The following is an 18,011-nucleotide window of genomic DNA, read 5'->3' on the forward strand; positions in this document are numbered from 1 at the left end:
CACATGCCACTTCCCTTCCTCTTCCAGACGAGACCTCTTCTCACCCTTACAGCTGTCTCCAGTTGTCCCCTCCCTCTGACCCCCCTAAGTCATGGGGTCCTGGATGTCCCACACAACCCCTCTCCCCCTCCATAGCCTAGTTCTCTCACACCTGCCCTGTGGGTGATGCACCGGTGGGCAGGTCCCAACTCTGACTCTAGCTCAGAGAATGCACTAATTTTCAAAGCAGTTCCATGTCTACCTTGGTGTCTCCAGGGTTGTCTCCAGGCTGCTTTACCCAGACATCACGGTTTGGCAGACTGTTTATTTTCCTGATGTCCTGCAAACAGGAGAGTCATAAGTGGCACAAGGTTTTCCCCATGCATCATGTGCAGTGTTGCCTTGGTCTGACTTGAATGAAACCTTGAAGCATACATGCTCTAGGTAAAACCAGCCAGCTTTGAGATCCTGCACCTGGTAGACCCTCAAAACCAAGTGCAGCTCCAGCCCACAGAGATGGATGGCAGCAGGCATCATTATAGGGAAAACTGATAAAGGAGCTGCAAGCTTTACCCAAGAGTGACCCCAGGAGCAAACCTTTTCCTGGCAGACAGAGCCAGCACACCCTCCCGGTACAGACATGTTTGGGCAGTGCTAATCTCTGCAGCTCAGCACTGGGGGTGCCTGGGCTTGCCTGCCCAGCCTGCAGGGCTGGGCTGGAGCTGCCCCTCCTGGTCCTGTACCCAGGCGGCTGCAGGAGACTCTGCTAAGAGCAGTGGAAAAACACCTCATTGCTGTAAACAGTGATACCTCCCCAGGACCTGCTGAACCTCCCCTTTCCAAGTACAGTAAACTACCGTGAGGCCAAAGGGTCTCTTGTACATCTCCCTTACATACATGCCCCTGGAGCAATCACGGTGACAAAGTGATGACCTCTGAGTCCCCTTACCTGGGCACTTTGCACCCACAGCTACAAGACACCCTACTTTTGGGGGCTTGGATACACTGAGGGTTGCAGAACACTCTGGACCCCACATGCAGCAGGACCTCTCAGTGCACACACAGGTCTCGAAGTCCCACAGAGCCCAGTGCTGAAGGACTGAGCATACAGCTCATCTCCCAGTGGCCTCCAGGACAGAGCTAGTCCTCCAGACAATGGTAGAGATGGGATCATGTTGGGGTGATCTCTCTCACTGGGGGCAGGGCAGGTCCTCCTGCATGTCCCTTGGGACATGCACCCAGCTGATGCCTGCTCCCTCCTCACCCCACCAAGGGCTGGGATCAGCTGCTTCGGGCACTTTGGGTTCAGAATCAGGGCACAGCAACAAGTAGAGCCCTGATGACTCACCGTGGTGGCCCTGCAGCACCCAAATCTCTGACCCTGGCTAAACTCCTCTCAAACCCTTTAATGGGTTCAGCCAAGGGTTCATCAACCCTTCAAGCCCCACCACCCCAGATGCAGGGACATGTCTCACCAGGCTGCCTGGTCTCAAGGCTCTACCCCGAGGTCTTGGCGCAAGCCAGTACCTTGCTCTTTTCCTCTTTGGCAGGCTCCTGAGCTCGGCTGATCCACAGATTAATGCGGGATGTCACTGATCCCGGGATCTTCAGGTTGTCCTGTGGCACAGAGAGGGACACCAGCATTACAGCACCAGCTCTCCCACTGCACAAATGTAACCCAGGAGAGTCCCCAGGGCATGGGTAGACTGAGCAAACCCGCAACAGGCAGATACCAACCTACACCGTGGCTCTTTCCCAGCTCCTGAGATACCAGCACATTGGCACTAACCCACACACCACCAGAGCACAGTTTTGGTGGCAGCCAGTGCCCAAGCCCAGCCTTGCCTGGCACTGCTCAGCAAGCACCAAACTCCCACCAAACTGCATCCAGGCAGCAGCCTGCTGTGCTGTGTGTTGATATCCAAAGAGGGGAAGATTCGTCCAAAAAGTTGGTGGCTGCCCAAGCACAGGACCCTACTGGAAGGTCCTCTCTCGGGCCAGCTCCTGCCCTTACCTTCCTGACAGCAAGCGGCTCAGCCTTGCTGGGAGCGCTCGCCTCGAAGAAGTTGCGCTTGCTGGCCACCCCCTCCGAGGACAGCAAGAGGCTTTTCTGAACAGACAGAGACGATTTCACCACCTCCGAGCGCTGGGAGGAGAGAGGGGCCATCAGCAGGGGCCATGCTGCACCACAAGCAGTAAAAAGCAAAGTCCTGCTTCTGGCCTGCATCCTGAGCCCATTGGGGTCTGCTCCTTCCCTGCCTATCACCAGCTCATGGGCTTGCCCCGCTGCTCCCCCCAGCAGGACTGTCCAGCATCCCCATGACCATCTTCAAGGGATAACCCCTCCCTGCTCCTAAAACCCTGAGACCAACCCCTTTTTCTGCCTGGGACCATCTTCTTCAACCCCATTAGCATTGGTTGTTCAGTGCAGCTCAGTCTCTTTCTCCCTTCCCCACTCAGCTCCAGGCCACCCCTCTCCTTCTCCCCACACATGCCTCCCATGCCAGTCCAGCTCTGCCAAGGGTTTTCGGTACCTGCACAGCTGAGGTGTACTTTTCCAGCTTCTCCCCAATGGTGGTGCTGCTACCTGGGATCCTCAGACTTGCACTGATGAAGAAAAAGGGAGGGTTGAATACTCGGGATCTCCTGGGACTCAGCCCATGGTCCTAGAGGACTTCACTTGGCGGGAGAAGACCCTGTCCAACCCAGGCACTCCTCCTGCATCCGTCTGCCAAGTGAACCAAGGCAGCTCATTCCCTGCTGGTGATTGAGATCTCTGGGTCTCACCATCTTACTAGGGCCACACTGTACACTGAAAAATAGCTCTGAGCTTCTCAGTTTACCCTACCTTCACCACTGCCAGGTCTGAACTGCATCTTCACCGATATCAGTATGAGTTTGCCTATAGTATGCCTAGGAGCAAGCCTAGGTGCCTGTAAAGCCCCACTCCTCTGCCCTGCATTCAGATGTGGGAGAGGGCAGCCTATTGACTCCCTGCATTCAGACCTGAGCCCTTGGTTCCTCAAGAGTTTTTAAGCCACCTGTCCCAACCTTGCCATGGAGATGTGGAGGATCACTTGATCTGGCCACCAAAGCCAGATCAGGTTCCTTATGGACCCATGTAGTGGGTTTTGGTATCTCCAAGGATGGGACCCTGTTGTGGTGCTGCACCACTTAACACTTAACCAATCCTGTGCAGACACATGCGACAATGAGAAACTGCATCAACCAAGAGACAGCAGGGGCTAGCTGGGGGGATCTTGTACAGATGGAAGCTATATGTTGGACATTGTCCTGTCCTCTGCTAAGCATCACTGCCCGGTCAGTCAGGCACCCTGGGGACCAATGTTCAGCAGACCTGTGCCAGGGCACTCACTAGCTGGTACCAGGTCCCATCACCTCCTCCTCCTCCTCCTCCCTCGGAAAACAAAGGATGACAATTCCTGCCCAGCAAGACCAAAGTAATGTGAAGAGAGGTGCTGACCTCCTTGTGAGAGGGCTTTGGCTTTCTTCTTTCTGCTTTCTTGAGATGACCTGGAAGACACAAGGAGAGGAAATACTGGAGCCATCTTTGGTTATCAAAGATAATCATGGGAGAAACTGTCTCAGACTCATCTCCCCCATTTTCAAGCAAGCTCCATTTCCACCCACACCAGAGCTTATCTCATATCTCAAAGCTCTCCAGACTAAAGACACTTTGTAGTGCTAACAGTTTTATTCCCAATAAAGCACCATGAAAGTCAATTAGGCCTAGCCAGTCAGCCCTGATTCGCAGCAGGGAGGATCTCAACAGCTCTTGGTTTTCCCAGCCTCTCCAAGCACTTTATTCCAGAGATCTTTTGCAGGAGCTAGAATTGAAGATATTCTGAGGGATGTAACAAGGGACAAGAAAGAGGATGGGTTTTATTTTTATCCTGTGCTCTCAGAGAAGACTAGAAGAGCCGGAGGGTGGATGGTCAGTCCTGTGACTCTTTGGAAAATCTGAGGACAATGAGCTCCGTTTTCTCATCACTTCCAACAAGTTTCCATGCCAGCACAAAGCATACGAACATGGGCATGTTCATCATCACAGGCCTTCGGTCAGACACAGAGAAGGAAAATGGAGGAAAGACTAAAGCAGAATTGAAATGCGCAGATCAAGGCTGGATTTTGAATGCACTTTTGGGAGCAGACTCTGCCTACGTAACCTGGAGACCAAAGCAACCCTTCCTTCCCCCCATCCTCCACTGCCTATATGGGACTCTTTCTCCCACTTGCTTTAGCTCTTACCCGAAAGGAAACAGTTCTTGGGCTGGTTCGTCTGATGGAGCTGCTGTAGGTGACATGAGTTGGAGAAGTATCTGACTTTTCTGCAGGTTCATCTTGGGTGGGAGACAGCTGTATTACCTGCTTTGAGGGATTCCTGGATGGTTGCTGAGGAAAAAGCAGACGTCTGATGCATCCCTGCAGAGTCTGCAGAGAAGGCTGAAGTGCAGGGAGCAGAGCAGCCAGGGTGGGAACTGGTTTGGAGGCAGGAGTTTGAGATCAAAACCCTCCAAACCTTGGCTGTCTCACTTGGATACGCAAAGCCCCAAACGCCTCTTCAGTGAAACCGTGATGGCAATCAGTAGGGGCTTGCTGGAGAAGGTGATCAGAATAGTACATGCAAGGGAGGGAAAGGAGGTGGTGGGACCTTGTCCACCACCACATGGTTTGCAGGTCTCGGAAAAACCTTCCCCAAAAGCCCACGGGTCCCATTTCCCTCCTGGTACTTTGGAGCTCTCTCTCCCTCTGTTGTCCTCCCAGCACCCAGGACCTCACACCCCAAGGGCTGGTGCCCTGTCCATTCCTGCTCACCTGCTGGTCCAGAGATGAGGTCACCACCAAGGCTGTCTTCTCTGTGCTGCGGCTTCCCTGTCTGGTAAGGATCTTCACTTCGCGGAGCCGGCAGCGCCCCAGCTCCAGCGATGCCTGCTGCTGCAGCTCCCCCACCTCCTTCCTCTGCTCTCCTTGAGGAGTCCCCACACCTTGCCTCTCTTTGTCCTGGAGCCGTCCCCTCATCACCACCTTCGTCTCCGAGGCTGGCTCTGGGTGCTGGTCTCCTGGCAAGTCCCCTCTGCCCTTGGCCGCATCCTGACCCCGCTCTCCAGCCTTGATGCTCTCCTGCCCAACGTGCAGCTGTGTCCCTGCCTCTGCACAGCTCGGTCCCACCCCTGGCTCCTGCTGCTCCTTCTCCTGCCTCAGCTTTTCGGAGACAGTCATCAGGGACTTTGTCCATCTCCCTTCTTGCGTCTTCAGCACCTCTGAGAGCTTATGCTCTTCCTCATCCTCCGGAGACACTGGCTTCACCAGGGATTGAGGTCTAGAGACAGAGACAAAATGGAGGGCAAACCTCAGCACCCTGCGGCCAGAGGACTGGCTTTTGTGCTGAAGGTAAGGTTAACCCAGGTGAAAGGCTCTGGGGGGGAATGTAAAAATCCCACCAACATCCTGGAGGCATCCCTGCAAAACAGGCCTTGCAGCCACACTCATCCCCATCACCCCAGCTAGGCTCTCTGAGGACAAGTTTGGATTAAAAGTCTTTTTTTCCTTTTCGTAGCAGAGATTAAGCATTTCTGCAGCCTCATCCCAGGACATCAGCATCCACGAAGTGCTGTGCCAAGGAGCTGTGGGCTCAGAGCAGCGTGCTGGTTCTGCTGCTGGATGGGACAAGTGTCTGTGTCTCTTCACTGGACCAGGAAAAAATACCACTATCGTTAAGTTTAAAGTGTTGGTTGTAAGTCAATCTGCTATGGCAGGGTTCAACCACAGTCCCAATACATTCTGCAAAACAGTCATTTCCCCTCATTCCCACAGGCAAACACAGGAACCAGATTTGGGAAGGGGCAGATAGGACATTTGTCCAGGGCCATGCAGACTGTATCTACACAGTTGCCAGGACTTGGGAAGGAGATGGCATATTTGCCCTCCTTCTGAATTGCATTCACCGTATGGCCAGCCTGTGCTAGCACCAGGGAAGGGGGACTTGTCCTGTCTAGCTTGTTCACATTAGTTATATCCAGCCCCAATTCAACCCATATCGTACCCAAGCATCCTAACTCCACCCTGTCTGAAACACAGAGAGAAACACTTCTAGAGCATGAGTCTCACTGTGGACAAAAACCATCTAAATATTGGACATTTCCAGGATCAATTTAGAGAGTGGGTCAGGTTGTGTAGGGGCAGCCTGATCTCAGGGCACCTCCAAATCTCAGCTCCCTGCAGCAAGGGCCTTTGGGAGCACCACTGGAAAGCCCTTGGGTCACCTCCCCACTTCAGCAAAGGTCATACAACGTCACTGCAAGGTTCAGAGGAGGAGGAGGACAACCAGCCAGGCTCTGCATGCTTGGCTCACCTGTCCTGCAGAGATGGGTGCCTGTCTGTTCTTACCTGCTCAAGATGCCACTGGGGCATGGCCAGCACCCACCTGATCTCAACCTCAGCACCAACCCTCACCCCGGCACACCAGCTCCCTGTGCTGTGGGACATGTTGAGGCCCATGACTGAGCCCACCAGAAATATACCCCTCTTCTTGTATTCCTCGTGTGAAGCCCAACCTTCTGCCTAAAGGCCCATTGGACCCCTGCTTTTCCCACAGCTCAGCCCACTCTCATCCAGAAAAGAATCCCACCAACTGCACCAGCTTTGGCTCAGGGTTGAGAAAAACAAGGCAGCAAGCTGCGAGCCGTCAGCATCATGAGTAAGACTGATGCTAGCAGGAACCCCACACCTGCTGGAAGCTGGACTGGTGTGTTTCACAGGGCTAGGAGGTTCTTCATCTGTCGATGTGGAGGACAGCATGTTCCGGTGCCTTCGCCGGCGCTCTCTTTGCTGCTCTTCTTCATCCTCAAGGGTCCTCTGCCTGGCCAAGCTGTTTGGGATGAAACATAAGGACATGGTGAGGCTGTGTCCTGCATGGGGAGCTTGCAGCTCTGATGCCAGACAAGAAAGGAGATTGAAATACCCTTGGGCAACGGCCAAGGGGCTGATGGAGGTTGCCTTCCCCAGCTGCTGCACAGGGCTGGAGGAGAGGGATGCCAACACGAGCCAGGTGTCACAAAGCACTCTCGCTCCACCCAGCTGATGCAGGCATTTCCCAACACAAGCACTTGACTTTACAACTCCTAATTTCTTCTACTGGAGGGAGCACTCATTTAAAAGGAATCCCTACATTAAGCAAACCTTCCAGGGAAAGGATATTTAACCTGTAACTCAGCAAGACCAGGACCTTAGAGCCACCACATAGATCTCAACCACATAAACTGGAAGGGTAGCCACTAGTGGCAGAAGATTTTAGCCCCAATGTAAGTTGTGGCAATGGCATTTTAATTTTTATTAAGCAAAAAGCATCAGATGCAGAAGCATCAGAGGCTGAAGGCAACTGCTGACAAGGTCTGCCTGGAAACAGGGACAGCAGGAGCTCCTCTTACTCCCTGCATGTGGCTGGGACTGGGAATTCTTTATAATCACAGATTGTACCAAAAAGGCAAGGTTTGTAATCATCTTTAAAGAGTCACCTTTAAAGATTTTATTTTGCACAAAATGCCATGCTGAATAAAAAGTTCTTTGGAAAACACCAGCTTTCCTTTCCTTTCTCTGTGCAAAATCTGCCCACCCTCTCTGCCAGTGCATGAACTGTGTTGGAAAATATTTTTATTGGCTGGATTGAGCTTCTCACAACAGTGTTCATTTACCTACAGCACTAGTCCTCAATCAGCTGTAGACACATGCAAGGCTCCCAGTGGAGCTCCCACCACCCCCAAGAGCCTGACAGGGCAGAGCCCTCCCTGAACAGGATCCATCCCATTGCAGCATCCCAGCTCTGTAGCTGGCACTCCAGTTTCATCCATTCTCAGGGTTTACTTTGAATTTGACTTTTAAGAATGTGAAAGTCAGAGCAGGTCCAGGCCTGTGGTATCGCTAACGCTGTTGCGGACATGGTGACTTGCAGCGTGGTTCACGAGTTACTGTGTAATGAAAGCTGGGTCATAAATTAAACCACATTACCCCCTGCAACTATTTGCGGCTTCTGTTCTTCCTGGTCAAGGGAGGCGGGGGAGCGTGAAAGGGTCAGCAGAGCAGAACGGAGAGCAAAGGGGGGACGGGTCCTGGCTGAGAGCTCAGTGCCTGTTTGGGGACAGGGCAATGCCAGAGGGTGTGCTGCTCTTCCCTCCCACTGCCTCCATCCCCATCGTCCCTTGGACCCCCAAGCAGCCTTCACACCCCAGCAGCAATCGGACCCATTGCTGGGGCGCTCCAGGTGGTCCCCGATGCCATGCTTGGCATTGGGAGAGATGGGGATGGAGAAGGCTGGGACCTGCCCCAGGGAGCCCGCAAGCATCCCCAGCTGGCTCTCACCCCGCTGGGGGACACCCCCACATTCAGCTCCTTGCAGCTGTGCTCGCCTCCATGGGCCTGACCCTGTAAATATTTGTACACAGCTTAGCTGCACTGGGAAGGCAGCATGGCTTTATTTGCACAGCACTGTGTGATATCCTGGTGCAGCAATCATTGCACATACACATTCCCACCCGGCAAGGTTAGCACGTGCGTATGGACGTGCCTCTGCTAAGCACTGTTGTCCCTCAAGCAGTGACAGCGTGGAACACTAACGCTGGTTTAAATCCACGAGAGCCAGTTACTTCTTTGTTTTTGCATGCACAAGCTCCTTTGAAATGAAAATGAGATTTTCCTGCCTTGCATTTGCTTGGCTCCTTCAGAGGCAGCACATAACCTGGCATTATCAACATGCAGTTTCTCGTTATTTGTAATTAAGAAATCTACCCATTAAGCTATGGATTTGCTTTGCCAATCCTTCCCTCCTCTTTTCAAAGAGGGATTTATTTTTCACCATTTTACCTTTTTTAATCTCAAAGAGATGAACAAAAAAAGATTGGCAAGTCTCCCCCTGCCTTGTCCTCTCCTGCCCTGTTAATCATTAGTGCTGAGATATCTGACATTTGTGCTGTTTCAGTGAATGCTGTCTCATCTAATGAGAGAGGAGAAACTGCCTTCCTGGGTTGTGAAATAACCTGGGTGCAGGACCCCACTGGGCTCGCCTTTGGGCAGGTCCATGGCTCAGAGGAGGTGGAACTGGATGGGGCTGGGATGCCCTCTGGATCCGTCCCATCCATAACGGAGTCAGGGTGTGAGCTGGCAGCCTCCGAGCAATGGGGTCTCAATTCCCTTTTCTGGGTGGCCGTGGTGGGTGTCTTACTTGAAGTGCTGGTGTTTGCAATTAAGTCTCAGAGCCATCACATCCCCTTAAACTAGGATTTCTGCTCCATTTTGTGGAAGAGTGTAGCTGCTTTTGAGTCACCATTACCCTGCCTGTGCAGCCGAGGTTGGCAGTGCTTGCCCCGGGGTCTGCAGGAGGTCCAGAGCTATTCCCACATCACCCAGGCTTCTTGTAAGCCCCTGACTCACACACACACCGCCCCCCCACCGTGATGTCCAGGAGCCTCACCTGTCCCAGCTCCCATCAGAGCCAAAACCCACTTTTTAGTAAAGACCAAGCGGAGCAGCCAACGCCACGGGGCTGCAGGGATCGTTCAGCGACGGCCGATGAATCAGTTCTTGCTCAGCGCCAGATGGGCAGAGGCTGCAACCTCCACACGGCAGAGCCGGCACACACACCCAGGGGCTGTATGGATACGGGGCAAGGGAAAAACCCCCACAGCTGGCTCTAGAGCAAGTCCGGAGGCACAGCCCAGCCAGACTGTACCCCAAAGAAAGGCAAACCAGACCAAAAATATATCCAACACAGGGCAAGGATGCATTTCCAGATCCATTTTCCTGTGCAGCACTCAGCTTCCCCAGGCAGCAGAAACAAAAATGCCTCTGATCTTGCCCACCCACAAGAAACTCCAGTAGTGCCGAGCTCTCAACAGGGCTGGCACCACCTCTGAAAGCAAAAACCCCCATGGCAGTGCCCCCTCTTCCCATCCTCCCCAACACCCCTTGGCCAAGACTTGCCGTGCCAGCAGCCCACCCTCACCCGCTCCCTCCCGCTGGTGGAAAGGGTTAAGCATTAAACCACAGCACCTACCTGGAGAGATCGGACCAGTTCCTTCTGCTAAAAGACATTCCTGCTTCCTGTGAGATTCAGAGAGCCCCTAAAACCTGTGCAGGCATCAAGGCCAAGGTGCTGTCAGACCTGCGGGGATCTGCGCTGCCCGAAGACTCTGCTCCCCGCAGAGGGAGGAACTCCCTACAAGGTTATTTCCCTGTGCACCTTTACCCTGCCTGCAACCCGTTTACCACCACACTGCATCACATGGTTTCTTATCTACCTTGACAGAGGCAAGGCTGTAATTTTTCTACTAGCGGCGCCGTGCAAAAGACGCCCTGCCCAGGAGTGCCACGCAAAAGCAAATCACTCCTCGCTGCCTGCTATGCCAGGGTTCAAGCAGAGACCCACGCTCAGGGCTCGATCCATCCAGGTCTCCCAGGATTTTGGAGACAACTCCCTGCAGAGAACCTGTTTTACCAGCCACTCTCCACCAGTCAACAACTCTAACACTAGTGGAGGAGGTGAATTACCTTGGGCTGAGTGGGAGGAGGCTGGCTCCCAGGGATCCAAAACAGTCATTAAAACACCTCCATCTGGGTGCAGTCCAGCCCTTTCCAAAGAGCATGGGAGGGTGCCCTGCTACTTTCAGCCTTTTCTGGACGTCTTGGATTGAGCCGTCATGGCCTCCCTCTCATTATGAGCTTTGCTGCAGTTCCTCCGAGAACTCATGAAGTCTCAGAGGAAGTGGCTGAAGCATGGGGGGGTATCCAATTTCTGGGTGCTGAAGCCCTGTGCCAGAGGGGAGCCGTGTGCCCAGCCTCATCCCATGTCTGGACCAAATCCATCAAACCTATTGTCCCCCTGCCCAAGGCTGGTCCTGAGACCTTGTTCCCCCCCGCTCACACAGGGCAACATTCTCCTTCAAAGGGCAGATGTGAAGACAACAGGGGCACTGTCTTATTGGGGTGACAGGGGCACCCAGACACAGCAGAGCCCGGTCCAAGCCTGGTTTTTACCTGGGGCCAGCCCAGGTGCACAGTGTGGCCAGGACCCCAGTGCTTTCACTGTTGGGGGCAGCTGGGCAGTTATCATGGTGGGTGCCTGCAGAAAAAGTCATCCAGGACCCCTTGAGTACAAATTCAGTCTCTGATCCCTGTGAGATCCATCTCTCCGCCAGCCTGAGGGACTGGTTATAAGGCTAGGCTTGCCACACATGCCTCCAGCCCACAGGGGTGTGCCCGGGACCTGAGCAATCAAAGGAATTATGTTAATCAAAGGTTCCTGATTAAAAACCCATTTCTAAAAGATAGCCCTGTCAAATGAGCCATCTGCTCCAAGCAGGGCTCGTTCTCTGGTTTTCTTTCTTCTTGCAGTCACCAGTTGTCTTTCAAGTGTTTTCATACATACAGAAAATTCAGCAAGTTGTGGCATAAGGAAAAAAAAGTACTTAAATAACCTTGCAAGCGTCCTGCTAATTGCTGACAAACTATATATAGTAGTTCAGCATCACCAAGCTACTACAAAGCAATAAACCTTTCTGATTAATGCACTGTGAGCACTTTACTTGCAAAACTCATTGCCAAAGGATATCACTGAAGCATAGGATTTAACGGGATTTTAAAAAGGATTACACTGAACATAGTGAAAGAACACCCCCAGCTACGATCTACACAGCAAAGGAATATAAAACCTCACAGTTTGTGATTCCTCTTATTATTAAGATGAAGAAATTCTAGACAGGCATTTAGCAGCTGGGGATTAGGCAGAGGATGAGCCTCGGTGACACTTGCCCCTCACACTCCCCCAGTCTTTATTTTCAGCTCAGAGACCTTTTGAGCTGAACATGGTTTCCTCTTTATTTGAGACCCCTCTGTGGGTTTCTCCTCCATGTATTTGTCCAGTTTCTCTCAAACTCAGGAAAATTGTTAGTTTAAAAAACACCTTTCAGCAAGGAATTCCCCAGGTCTATTCCCCACTGCTGGAAAACTCCCTCCTCTCCTTTAATTTGGATAAGGTCCTGCTGAGCTGTTTGGCAGCACGTTGCTCTCTCATGGTTTGAGATTTTTGCTGCCACAGAGCATTTAGCTCATGTTTTCCCTGATGTTCCTCATGTTTTTTCATGTCTACCATAATCCCAAACTGTCACTCCCAAGCAGGCAACAGCCAGCCCAGAGCCCATCATCTTATATATGAAGTCATGTTGGATTTTTCCCTCTGTGTGTCACTTTATACTCCTCCAAATATCCCTTGCCATTTTATCCCCAAACCTCAAGTCCTGCAAGATCTTTCTGAACATCTGCGTCATCAGTCTTCATCTCTGCTATGCCGCATCTCTTGCTATACGCAAGAATTATCAGCAGAGTTTGTTATCTCACCATCACTTCCTATTTGCTAAGTGATTATTTACCTCTACTTGGACTTTCACTCTTAGCAGTGGCTGACCTAAAGGTCTTTGCTTCTGGAAATCCAGAAAAACTGTCATCCACCAGGTTGCCCTTATCCACAAGCTCATAGATGCCTTTGGCGAACACCAGTCGCTTTGTGAGACCGGACTTCCCTTTACAAAAGCTATTTTGGTCACCCTGAGCTCATCACTGAAGCCCAGACCAAACTGCAGGTCCACAAAGCTGAAGGTGATGAGATTAAGCAGGGGCATGAGTCCGTGTGGGGAAGGGACACACAGGGGAACCAGTCTGACATTTATCCAGATCCACTCTATGCACCAGGCTGTCATTATCTGCTGTCCCAGATCTACAACCACAAGAGGAAAACTATGTGCTCTTGGCTGAGGGAGTTGTGCCACAGGACTCTGCTGCATGCAGACAAGGCTCTAGTGTAAAACCACACTTCTCTCCAGGTACCTGCTTTGCCCAGGGGTTGCTTTTCAGCTGCTTCACAGACCTGCATCTTCCCAAGGAGCTCAGGGAGGCCAGATCTTCAACTGATGCAGATCAGCAGAAGACACCCATTTATACCCACTAAGGAGCTAGACCAGTATCAGCAGGGTTTTTTTTTTCCCTTGGGAACAGTGTCCTGTGTCTCATCCCAATGTAGAGCATGTTTCTTTGGCTACAGGGCAGTGGAGAGCTTCCAGTTTCCACAACTGTGCTGTAATTAAGGCACCCCTCAACCTCACCCCAGGGCCCAGTGGTGAATCCTCTACCTCCACCCTTCTTGCCCATGCCAGTCCCCCAGCATCAGCCATGGCTCAGCTCCTCCCTTGGCTCCCCAGGCTCATCCCTGCCACGCTGCTGGTGGTGGAGCAGAGTCAGGAGCATCGTCTGTCCAGGCTTCCCAGCTGGGCTGGGGCATGGGTCTCAATGGCCAGGAAAAGGCATTTTTCACCCTTACTCAGCTGCCAACCTATTGCTGCAGAGATTCAACAGCTCGCAAAGGTCCCACCAGCAAATGCTTTAAAAAGCTGCACTCCCCACACACACACTGAGGTCTCCCTGCATCCCCATGCTGGTGCTCTGCAGGTGCTGGGATGGTCCAGTGCTGTCCTTCCCCAGCTACAATTCCTTCAGCTTTTGGGAAGACATGTGCAATGCACTAGAAACTGATAGTACAGTGATACCTCTGCTGTGCAAAGAAAACCAGAAAGTGTCTGAGGTTGGTGTGTGTTTGCTCAGAAACTGAACAAAACCCAACCGCAGACTTTTCTGTTTTCAGTAGGAAAGTAATAACCCTTGTCCAAACTGCCTTACACCTAGCTACCAGAGGGCTTTTTTTCATTTATAATTCAACTTTTTTTAAAAAAAGAAATAGTTTAGACAAATCTTGGGTCAGAAATGCCACCGTGGTGTCCCACAGATCTATAGAGTCCTTCAGGTTCCCATTCTCTTCTGCAGATTGGCCTCCTCAGTAGATGCCATCTCCTGTGATGCCCTGGGTCTTAACAATGAATAATCATGGCCATCCCCCAAAAGTGGTGTCAATGGAAACTCTTCAGATCATGGATAGAATAAGTGTGACTCATTGCCAGAAGCTGTATGGCAGACTGCATCCCTCATAGCACATGAAATTGGTTGCAATTAATGAGAAATCCCCTCTGATGTGAGCAGCAAGTGAGAGGGCTCAGGCCACAGCAAAGGAAGATGGACAAGATGGACGTACCCCACTCAGACCAGGTGCCATACCCCAACCCAGCCTCGTTCCTCCCCAGGGCTGCAGGACCTGAGCCTGGAGGGCTGCAGGAGGGAAAAACAGGGCTGAAGAAACCCATTTCTTCCCATTTTGTACTGCAGGCGACACACAGAAGCCGCAGTGATGACTCCCAGGGTGATGGGTGGTTGTGCTATAACCCTGCTGATGTGACGCGGTTGCCCCTGAGTTGCCTCCTGTGCAGCTGCAGCCACAGGGTCTGATCCTGCACCCACAGCACTGCAGACGCTGGGGGGGGGGGGCAGGTAATGTTTAACCTTTACCACCAGGGACTGCAGCCTGGCGTTAACCCCCGAGCAGGGCAGGGTGCTGCAGTGGTCTTCAGAGGCCATGGGATAAACTTTACCCCTTCCCACCCCAGGGTTTCCCATCGCTGCTAATCCTCCTCCTCTTCCTCCCTTTGCAGGTCCAGCCACCAGCTGAGCTGCAAATACGGTCAGGGAAATATTTGGGCACAGTTCAGATGTCTCTAGGCATGACCGATTAGCAAGGAGGTCGCAGAGCACCGTAGAAAAGGAAGGGACCATTTTAGAACCAATTAGGAGGGATATTTTTGAAAGGTTATGCCAGGCCAAGCCCTTTGCATCTCTCTCACTGACTGCAGTTTTGCCAGCAAAACCTTTCTGGTGGAAAATCATTGGGTTGATTAATATCTTTTCTGCTGTCCAATTTAATTTGCAATTTCTGCGATGTCAAGCTCTCAGTGCTTTGCTTTGCTTTGCTTTGGGGGCTCCTGGCTGCAATGGAGCAACCTGGAGGATGATAGGGACAGGGCTCTGCTCAGTTCAAGGAGACAGGACTGGCTCATGCAGTTCTTCTGGAAATAAATACAATTTCATTAGTGACTGCTCCAGCATCAGCTTCTCTCCCTAAGAAGAACCTTGCAAGTCCCCCATTTGGACTGAATTTTTAGTAAAAAGGGATTACTGCAGGGTTCCCTTCTAATTCAGAGAGACGAAATTGAGATTATTGTCACCTAGGAGAGAAGCAACAGTGGGACTGCAGAGCTGGCCTGGTACAAAGGAAGTGATGCGCATCTGGGGATGAAGGCTCAACCTGCCTCTTTTACCAAGGGGAGAGCTGGGCTCCCAGCTGGACCAGAGCCATGGAAGCAGCTCCAGAGCAGAGGTGGAGGAGAAGACGTGGCTCCCAGTCCCCCGATCCAACCAGGAGAGCCTCATGCTCAGAGCAGACACCTGCATTTTCCCCTCGAGATTCAATCCCTGTAAAGAGGGGGGGGTTCTATGTTTCTAATAAAACTGAAATCCATAACACTTTGTTTTCCTATGACTGATCCATGTGGTTTTCCACCAGAGATGGAAGAAAGAAGGACATGGTGACTGGGGAACATTGTACTTTTTCAAAGTAGGGGGAAGAGTTTTGGGGTTGGGTTTTTATCTCCCCACCCCTCAATCTAAAACACAAGGCAGCCATGCAAAGTCATCTATAGCCTACAACAAGTTCATGTGGGCTCTGGACCCTTGCTGAGTACAGCCTGGCTGGTTCTTACTATGGCTGCAGAGATGTGCTGGTGAGCCCTCAGGTTTTGCTTTGCAGCAGTTTCAGGTGTCTCGGTACGCACGATCTGACAATGAGCTCAGCAAGGGTACAGGCTGGCTGCCAAGCATTGACCAGAGCCTGGTCCCACAGCACCCATCACCCATATTGCCTTTCATCTCACTACCATCCCTCCCCACCCCACAAACACCACCACCCCTTTTTTTTTTAATTACCAAATTAGCATAATTGCACCAAGCTCAGAGCAACTGTTCTCGACCCGGACTTGGCTTGCCATTTTCTGCTTCTGTTCCAGGTCTGAAGAAGGTTTTGTTTCCGTGAAACAAATCTTGTGATTTCCAGCTATACCAGTTGGTCAGGTAACAGTTATTACCTCTCCCTACACACCTTTCTTCCTCTGCCAGGATCACTGCCGAGTGTGTGAGTTCCCTCTGGGGATAGTGTGTGCAGCGAGATCCCAGGACACTGCCTCGGCATGGCTCCCACTCAGGGAGTGAGCTCAGAGGGGCGAGATCGTAACCAAAACTTTTTGCCTCCAGTGGTGGGGCAGCTTGGACCATGGCAGTATCCTGGGATCTTGCCACACATGATCTCTGATCAGCTCCAAGAGCAGAGTCGCTTGGGTTGGCCAAGACAGACACTCGCTTCCGCAGGCTGCGCCTGCCAGGAGCCTGTCCCAAGGTGCACAGGGTGAGGAGAAGGGGTCAGCAAGTCCTGGCACAGTGCTAGGCTGTGGCTGCAGCTGCGGCTGCTCTGCTGAATTAAGCTTGGAAAGGAAAAAATGGGTGGAAAAGGCTCTGTGTGCCATGCAACGGCTCTGGTCATGCAGGTGGTGGTCCCCGCCCCAGTTAGCAGGACGCTGATGGGCATGGAGAATCAGGTGGAAAGACAAAGACTGAGCATCTGTGCTTGCTAAGGGATCATATGTGTATTTTCCAGCTGATCCTCTGATCTAACCCTAATTTTGGGAAGAGTTTTTATATTGAGTCTTAAATTCTCTGTGAAGGAGCTACTGGGTGTTGTGGCAGCCTGAGTGCTAATGACCAGGCTAGAAGTAAGTGTTCCCATCAGTTGTCATCTGCCCTAACTGTCTTTGCCCAGGGACAAAAGTGAGCGGTTCAGCTCAGTATCCCTGAATTGGCCAGAGGAGGGGATGTGATGCCCAGAGCATTTCAGCTGTCCTGCCAGTTTGGAGCCTAAACCCAAACCCAACTCCCTTCGATGGCTCTCCCTCGCTTGCACTGCTGGCCACTGAGCTACCTGAGTCTGCTGCAGAAAGTCCTGCAAGAGCCAACTGCATGGGGCCACTTTTTTCTATCCCTAAAGAAATGCAATGTTTTTCTAGGAAGATTGAGCTCTGTTGGAGACCACACACTTTTTGATGCTGTTTCCTTCCAGCCCTGGTGCCTGTCTGGGGACCTGCATTTTGCTCTGAGCTTATAGCATTTTCTGTACTTTACAAGCTCACTACACAGGGACGGGGTGTGCTGCAAAACACCCACAGTGTCACACAGGTTTGAAACCATGGATGCTGCAATTCCTCTGGATACACTGGGGACATGGACAAGGCACTGCTACAACCACCACAAACACCCCGTCGGGGCTGAGCCTCAGCATCTCCTACAGTGCAACCAGGCAGAAGACCCAATTTGGTGTGAATTCTCACCAATTCTCATCTCCAGCCCTGCTCTGAGGATAAGCTGGCACATTCCCAGCCGCTTGCACTCAACCAGCTGCAGTCTGGGGGGCTGTGATACAGAAAATGGTAGGACTAGTGAGGAAGCATGAGCTGTTTGGCCTGAAAGGTGGATTCATCTCATGCTCTCCTGAAACATGGCTTGAATTAAGCCCTGAAATGGGGCTGCCCCAATTCCCATAGCTCCAGTGCCTGTGATAGGGCAGCCGGTGGGAGAGTTGGTGCCTGGGTGAGCAAGCTCTGAAGGCTTTTCCAAAACCAGAGGAAAAGCAGGGGTGGGGGGAGCTGGCAGAGAGCCATCTCTGCACTGAGACCCAAGCCTTGCTGCTTGGGAGGCTGGTGCATCGTTGGAGCCTGGCAAGGGCTGAGGTGCATGGGAGGGAAGAGGGGTGGCCTGTGCATGGGCCTGGGGGGCTATCAGCAGAGCTGGTGGAGCACCAGGGAGCAGCCAGGGGGGGCTGGAAGAGAGGACCCCGAAGGAAGTCTGATCCCAGGGCGTGCTGCTGGCCCGAGCGCCAGCATGGGGACATTGCAGGGTGGCAGAAAGGACCAAGGTCTCTTCCCCACTGGGCTGTGGACCAGCACCTGCCCCCAGCCAATGCTCCCACAGTGACAAGCCCACGC

The 18,011-nt window shown here is 52.3% G+C and overlaps 1 protein-coding gene across 3 annotated transcripts in view; it reads right to left on the reverse strand.

Moving 5' to 3' along the window:
* TNNT2 (troponin T2, cardiac type) overlaps positions 1–17,866 on the reverse strand; it is a 31,640-nt gene extending 13,774 nt beyond the window's left edge. For all 3 annotated transcript variants that reach the window (XR_012654092.1, XR_012654093.1, XR_012654094.1), the window contains exons 1-9: positions 10,046–17,866; positions 6,728–6,868; positions 4,816–5,320; positions 4,249–4,392; positions 3,464–3,513; positions 2,514–2,586; positions 1,994–2,125; positions 1,507–1,596; positions 242–319 (exon numbers count right to left, since the gene is read on the reverse strand). The gene's annotated coding sequence lies outside the window, so the exon portion shown is untranslated. The remainder of the gene's footprint in view (positions 1–241; positions 320–1,506; positions 1,597–1,993; positions 2,126–2,513; positions 2,587–3,463; positions 3,514–4,248; positions 4,393–4,815; positions 5,321–6,727; positions 6,869–10,045) is intronic.
* Between the last annotated feature and the right edge of the window lie 145 nt (positions 17,867–18,011).

Source organism: Buteo buteo, chromosome 23, assembly GCF_964188355.1.
Source record: "Buteo buteo chromosome 23, bButBut1.hap1.1, whole genome shotgun sequence".
Taxonomy (NCBI): domain Eukaryota; kingdom Metazoa; phylum Chordata; class Aves; order Accipitriformes; family Accipitridae; genus Buteo; species Buteo buteo.